The sequence below is a fragment of the Podarcis gaigeae genome (assembly GCF_964106915.1).
Source record: "Podarcis gaigeae genome assembly, chromosome: 3".
Classification (NCBI taxonomy): Eukaryota; Metazoa; Chordata; class Lepidosauria; order Squamata; family Lacertidae; genus Podarcis; species Podarcis gaigeae.
In genome coordinates, this window is record NC_139680.1 from 98,465,343 (window position 1) to 98,473,216 (window position 7,874).

A 7,874-nucleotide genomic window follows, 5' to 3' on the forward strand; every position below is an offset into this window, starting at 1 on the left:
CCCAGCATTAGCCTTACTTAATTTATATACTTCAGATATGGACTAAGTAAGAAGTAAGGCATTAGTAATACATTTATTAACAGCTAGAACGCTAGTAGCTATAACTATGGAAACCATGCAATTAATAAATACTTATCGGTGGTATAATATAGTCTGGCAAACAGCCATAATGGAAAAGCTGTGGCAAAAATTGAAGGTGGCAAGGGGAAAGAGAAAACAATATAATTTTTAGATGGTATGGTGTGGTTTTTATTAAATATACAAATGAAACAACACGTGGACGTGAAATATTGGCAGCAACCGTTTTAGGCGTATCCATACATCATACTGAACCTGGAAGTGAACCGAAAACGTCACAAAAGGGGGCAGAACGGGGTTGGGCAGAGGCACAACAGGATGTTTGCAGGCTTTTTCAATGGTTGTTCCAATTACACATGATTTCACGCAAGCATGCAATGACCTGGAACGCAACCCCCGTGCAAACAGGGAATTGCCTGTACCTCCAACATATTTTGCAATATGGCATAGAATAGCAGGCACTACTCATTAGCCCTACCCCATTCTTCCTACTAGTCTGCATTTTCCAAGCTGATTTATTGAACAACTCATTCTACTGGTTTACTGTAATAATCTTAACACACACGTATCTGATCCACTGTTGCTGTTGCTTCTGATGAAGGAAGCCATTAAACTATGCATTTGACTTGTTTTTAGATCTCTCAAAGGTAAAGTAGCAGTTTACCGCATAATTTTCAGTGGCCATTGACATTTGCTTAATTACTCTCTCGTGCATCTAAATACAAACTTTTTGTCCAGGGCTGAACTTTTTAAATATAAATCGTGGATGTTTTATTTTCAGAAGGTATGAGAAGCAACAGTGAGCATAGTCTTTCATCGAAATTAAAGGTGTGGAGGCCTGGTGAGATTTTCAAACCCAAATTAATCATAGACTTTAGCAGAAGAGCAAAGGACAAAGAATTCAGTAATGGATCTGTTTCTTGTTTGATGAGAGTCTACTGCCACAACTAATAGAGAGCATGTTGTCTACACATAAAGCAGAAATGCCAAAGACTCCTTTTACGTTCAGGCTTCCTCAGCCACCTACCTCAGAGTAGCTCCACCGCGCACAATGCGATTGCTCTAGAGTAGCATTTGGGAGGTGGTGGTTTGGGTGAATCAGGTTACTTTAGAGCCATCTGTGCTATCTCCCCGCAAATTCTTACACTGTAAATAGCTGTTTCTGAATCCTCCCAGACTTCCATTGCGCCTGCTGTCATGTCATTTTGGAGACGAGTACCATGGAAGGAGGGAGATATGATATAAGGCAGGGGTCATCATCTTGGGAGTGATAAATGGTGGAAATGCAAGAAATGCAATCACCAATGGATAGCTAGAGGAAGTGTTAACTTTCTCCCCTTAGAATGGTGCTTTTAAACAAACTAGACTCATGGTAGTTAAAAAGACTTTTAGCAGCTGATGTGATATCACAATCACGGATGCGTACATGCCATACACTGAAAACACATTTCCTCCCCAATGAATCCTGCTAACCGTGGTTAACCCTGCACACAGCTACAGTTCCCAGAAACCTTAAAAAAACTTCTGGGAGGAATTTTATGCCGTGCTAAGGCAATTTGTTCCATCAGGGGAAGCATTTTTTTCTTTCTTTTTTCGTATTTTCGTTTGTATTTATACTTTTCAAATTTATACATTTCATTAATCTTACAATCCATTTATCATTTCAAAATTTGACTTCCTTCCCCCTCTTTCTGCGGTTCCATAAATTTATATTTTAAAATATCCAAATTCATTTAAGTCGCTCATTTAATTATCTACTATATAGACTCTTGTAAAACTGCAGTTTATTACAACAATCTTGCCAATGTTTACAATTTTCTGTAAATATTCAATAAACCATTTCCATTATTTTATATAAAAAAAGTTTGTTGTCTTGATATCTTTTTCTTCCAGTAAGTTTAGCCATTTCTGCATACTGCCTAAGCTTTTGTATCCGTACTTCCTTTACTGGGACTCAGGGCAAGCATTTTGGCTCGCCAGATGGAACAATCATCCTCTCTGCCCCCCACTCCCCCCCACATGCTGCTATGCGGGTTCTCCCGAGCCCCTCAGAACCACACGGGGTGAGGATAAAATGTTGTGAACCGCCCTGCGATCTATAGATGAAGGGAATATAGAAATTAAATAAATAAATAAATAAATAAATAAATAAATAAATAAATAATAATAGTAATAATAGATAAATAAAATGGGTAGAATGAGAACCATGTACCCCTTGAGCTCCTTGGAGGAAAGGTGAGATATAAATGCAAACAACAACTCTCAGTGGTGGGGGGAAATGTGGGAGTTGGAACCAGATGGTCCCAGGGTCCCTTCCAACTCTACACTTCTACAATTCTATGATCCATAGGATATCTGCATGCCTGAGACTGTCACTTCTTGAACAATCAGTCCATCAACCATTGTGTTGCTTAATCTCCATTCTGTTCAAATGAGAAGATTCTCAGTTCAAATGGAGAATTGAACTTTGATATCTTTTCAAATCCACGTGGCTTTTCCTTTCTTTTTCTCCCTCACCTTCTTCACTTTCACAGCGCACATATCCTTCCTGTTGCTTGTCCTTTGCAACAAAGGTGTATTACGTTTTGTTTCAAATATATTTATATATATATATATACAAGATGTAATGATGCTGATGGTCTTTATGCTGTACGCCACTTAGAGATGTTTAAAATATTGAGCTCTTTCTAGAAGCATTTAAAATAAAGACATAAAGCTGCTTTGGCAAGTTTCTTTCCTTTTATATCGTCGCTCCCCTGATGAAAACGCTTTTCTCATGGCTTTGCCTTCCCCACATGCAGAGAAATGCTGCAAGTTTTTCTCAGGCGGGAGAGGCTGTCGGAGCCGTTTCTCTGAAATCTGAACTCACCCCACCCGCTAGGGGCCCTTTTGCTAACTCCTTGTTAATCGCACGTGAAGGATATTGCATTGGCCTTTGTGAGCAAAAGAATGAGCAGCGACGAGGAGAGTCTCTTGCTGTCCCGTATCAGTGGACTGGAAAACAGGTTTAGTCCAAAGTCTGCAGAGAGCAAGCCACGGTGTCAGCTGTCCATCTGTTGAGCATCTGTCTAGAGATGAGGGCTTGCTTCATTGCCATTGGATATATAAGTCCTGCAGCCTTAGGTTACCATTGTAATGGAGCACATCCTCGACAGCTGAGGCTGTTCTCTGTGGCTCATTCAGCAGGCCAGAACTGCTTTAGCCGGAGAGCTCCGGGGATTATGGGCTCCAAACAGCTGTCTGCGGCAACCTCGATTTATTTGCTCTAAATGGGAACTTGCTTTTTTTTTCTTTTTTGCCAGCTAAATCAAACTTTATCAGACAGTTTTATGGTTGGCCGTTAAAATCAAATGTGTTTTGTTGAACAGTAAACACTTTGTTGCCATTAGGAAGCGATTATATAAACAAAAGGCATCCACAAGCGCACAATAGGGTGCCGTGCAACAGGGCCGTTGGAATAGTACAGGTCCCTTTGCAGAAGTGGCCTTGCTCTGGGGAAAGGATGTGCTCCAAAACGCGTCTGAAAAATGACAAAGGAACTCCTGTCCTCCAAATTAATATTAAAACTGTATATATAATTGTCAGGACTGCCGCTAGGTCCCAGCTCACAGAGGACCAACGCCCAGTGGATGTTATATACAAAAGTCTGTATTAAAGTTTAGTTTCCATTTCCAAGCTCTGGGCGCGCAGACCCACGCCTCGACGCTAGACCGGCTAAGTCCCCTCTGACTCACTGCTCCACCCACACCAGTTTAAGATTCTAGCCCGGCTCCACCTCTTACGCTGTTCTTTCCTTCGCTGGGTCCTTCTGCCCTCTGGGGTTCCCTCCTTCCTGGACTCCTCTGACGCTGAGCCTCCTGAGTCTTGCCCCTCCCTCCGGCGGGCTTTAGGACCTGGCTCCCTTCCCGGGCTCCCCGCTGTGCCGTGCTCCTGTACATTTGAACTTGGCGCGCGCGCCCAGCCGGTGACTTTCCTTCTGACCGTTTCCCCGCTTCCTGATGTGGGCGTTGCCAAACCTGACTCCTCTCCTCCCTCTGGTGGTGAGGACACTGGTCCCGACTCCTGGGACTCCCCCTCCCCACTGCGCTCTGGTGGAGACGCTGGTCCTGATCTCCAACTGCTGCTCAGGGACTCCCCGCTGGCCCCTTCCTCCTGGGGCTTCCCCCCTGGAGCCCCCCTCGCTCTGGCCACCGGCGCTCCCTTCTGTGAGTCCTCCGATTCGCTAGAGAGGCTTGTGGAATAACTCTGGCCACTGTCACTGCCTGCGCCCCCCTCGTACTCCTCCTCCTCACTCTCCATTTGCTCCCCCTCCTGTGTCTCTCCTTCTGAACCCCTGACAATAATATATATAAAAGAGTTGGAAAAGGTATTTAAGTATACCTTCCCTAAGAAACCAGAGGCCTTCCTTTTGGGCATTGTCGGCCAGAGGGTGTTAAAGAAGGATCAGACATTTTTTATGTATGCAACAACAGCAGCAAGGATACTTATCGCCAAGCACTGGAAAACCCAAGATTTGCCCACACTGGAAGAATGGCAGATGCAACTGATAGACTATATGGAATTAGCAGAAATGGCTGGCAGAATCCGAGACCTGGGAGAAGAGGCTGTGGAGGAGGACTGGAAGAAATTTAAGGACTATTTACAAAAATACTGTAAATTGTATGAGTGTTAAGAAAGGTGTAAGATTATTAATAATATGGCACCATTAAGATAGTTAAAAGGAGTATGAAGATAAATGAAAATATAAGAAAAGACAAATTTTGGATAAATATTATGCTAAAATTAAGCTTTTAAGGTTTGGGTAAAACTATCTAAAATTAGGGACACAATATTGGAAATTATAATATAAGAATTGAAACAAGGTGATAAATTGCTGGGTAAAGTTCGAAAAACTTAGAACGCAGGAACGAGAGATGTGAGGAAGTCCAAAGAAGTGAAGAAAATGTGGATATTGAAAAAATTATATGTTATTTTGTTTGCTTTTTTTGTTGTATTGAGAAAACCTTTAATAATATATATATATATATATATATATATGCTTTCGTAGATTTTCACGGGTACAGGAATGCAGGTTTTGGTGTCCTCGGGTGTCTTCCCGTGTAAAAGTTGGGGTGCCTAGACACCCCAACTTTTACACGGGAAGACACCCGAGGACACCAAAACCTGCATATATATATATATATATATATATATATATATGCTTTCGTAGATTTTCACGGGTACAGGAATGCAGGTTTTGGTGTCCTCGGGTGTCAACTTTTACACGGGAAGACACCCGAGGACACCAAAACCTGCATATATATATATATATATATATAAATAAACCAAATTAATATTAAAACTGTGTGTGTCTATCTATCTGAGCCCAGATGCACACACACAAGCACAAACACAACGGCAAATGACCCAAACTGATTCATGTTGATGTTCCCATGTAAATGTTGACAATCCCAGATGGATTTTGTGACTCCCTATTGTAAACTGCCCTGTGGTCCTTGGCTGAAGGGCAGTATAGAAGTTTAATAAATAGAATTAAATGAATTAAAATAAATCTGTGCTTGAGAGCTGGGGGGATACTTCATTGCAGATCTGGGGGATGCAGAGAGCTATACTGGGGACAGAGGAAGGGGAAGGTCTATTTTTTTAGAAGTTTCCTCATCTGATGTTGGATTATAATCCTTAGTTATTAAGCTAGCCTTCCCCAAGATGTTTCAGACCACATTTATCATTTCTGACCATTGGCCTTAGAGACAATGGGCATTGTAGCGCATGATGTCTGGGGAAGGCTGCTTTTGTGGCAACCCCACTGGGAAAGGAAAAAGGGATTGTTTCCTACAATATGCACATTTGTTCCTTCAAAACCAGGAGTCAGCAAATAGTTGGAATATGCTCGTGCTCAAAGGAATCCTCCTCAGGTCATAAATTTGTTCACGTTAAATGCAAACATCTGAATGGCAAGAGACTATGGAAAGGGATCGACTTTCCACACTTCGTTCTGCTCCATGCCAGCACTATGCATTCCCCATCGGCCAAAGAGGAGAGCAGGCTCATTCCATCAACAACACTCTTTAACCAACCTCTTGCTGCAAATGCATAGCGTGGGGCTTTGCTCTGGGAAAGAGCAGTAGTAGAATTTAGTGTCCCTCTTCTTTTATTGTGTCCAGCCTTAGAAACAAGCCTGTAGAAATGAAGGATCGTGTTCACAATTAATTGAAAGTCATGCTCTTTACTACTCTGGGTTGTAGCCAATGCAGCGCTAAGTTAGAGCCACACAGCAGCCTATTGTGAAATGTTCTGTGCCAGTGGAACGTTGCTGCACAAGAGAATGCACAACCACATCGCTAGTAATTGTCTGGCACAATAAATTGTGAAAGGAGTTTCTGCTAGCTCAAATGTTGTAATAAATTCCTCCGTTGCTGAACATCACAGGTCACCTCTCTGCTAGTACATGAGCTGTCCCACTAGCAGACACAGAAAAGAAGAAGGGTGGAGAATCACTAAAATAATTCCACCAAAATATTAATGAAAGAAATTCAAGGTGTTTGTTTTCTTTAAGGACCGAATGTTTAAACCAATGTTTATAAGAATGCATATATATGGTGTGCATAAAATTAAAATATTTGTGAAATTAACATACAAGAATGCATTATGTTAGGGAAAACTGCATGCAAACGTGTGTTTATTTGAATGAATTTGCACTAAAATGCTGAGGAATTATCACGAGGTCCGTCCCCCCGTCAAACTGCTGCAGAAATGTGAAGAACTGAATTAAAGACTGGAAAAATGAGAAATTGAGAGAACCAAAATTGACAGCTTCTCCCATCCCTAGTGCTGACAGATACAAGAGAGGAAGGATTGCCCTGGAAAAGACTCCATAACAAGCTAGGAGATCACACAACCTGCCTTGTGCTCCAAGCAAGTTTGGACCTAAATCTGAAACACACAGCTTGAGCTGAGCTCTGTAAAATGGTTCGTCGACAGAACTCTAGAATCCGAATCCTCTCTGAATGATGGGAAGTTTGGATCTTGCAGTCTTGACTCTGCAGAGGTGCCAAATTTCATTCAGCGATGACATGCTTTGCAGATCATTTGAAAAGACAGTTGGCACATTCAACATCGAGTCTGAAATAAAAAACACATTCATATGCTGGCCGGGTTTATTGCTCTGGTGGCTGCAGTGAATGAAACCCACTGTGGGGGTGGGGGGGCAAGGCATACCTCTGCCCAAATGCACCATGTCTGGCTTGTAGAAATGTTCACCCACATCCTGTGAATCCTGGAACTCTGTACAAAGATTGTCAACTCATGCACAACTGGCAAGGCTACAACCCGATACCTACTTTTCTGGCAGCAACCTCCACTGAATTCAGTGGGATTTACTACTGAGTACACATGCATAAGGGACGTGGGTGGCACTGTGGGTTAAACCACAGAGCCTAGGTCTTGCCGATCGGAAGGTTGGCCGTTCGAATCCCCATGACGGAGTGAGCTCCCATTGCTTGGTCCCTGCTCCTGCCAACCTAGCAGTTTGAAAGCACGTCAAAGTGCAAGTAGATAAATAGGTACCGCTCCAGCGGGAAGGTAAACGGCGTTTCTGTGCACTGCTCTTGTTCGCCAGAAGCGGCTTAGTCATGCTGGCCACATGACCCAGAAGCTGTACGCCGGCTCCCTCGGCCAATAAAGCGAGATGAGCGCGCAACCCCAGAGTTGGCCACGACTGGACCTAATGGTCAGGAGTCCCTTTACCTCTACTTTACACATGCATAGAATTGCACTGTAAGTTTGTGGATGGGATT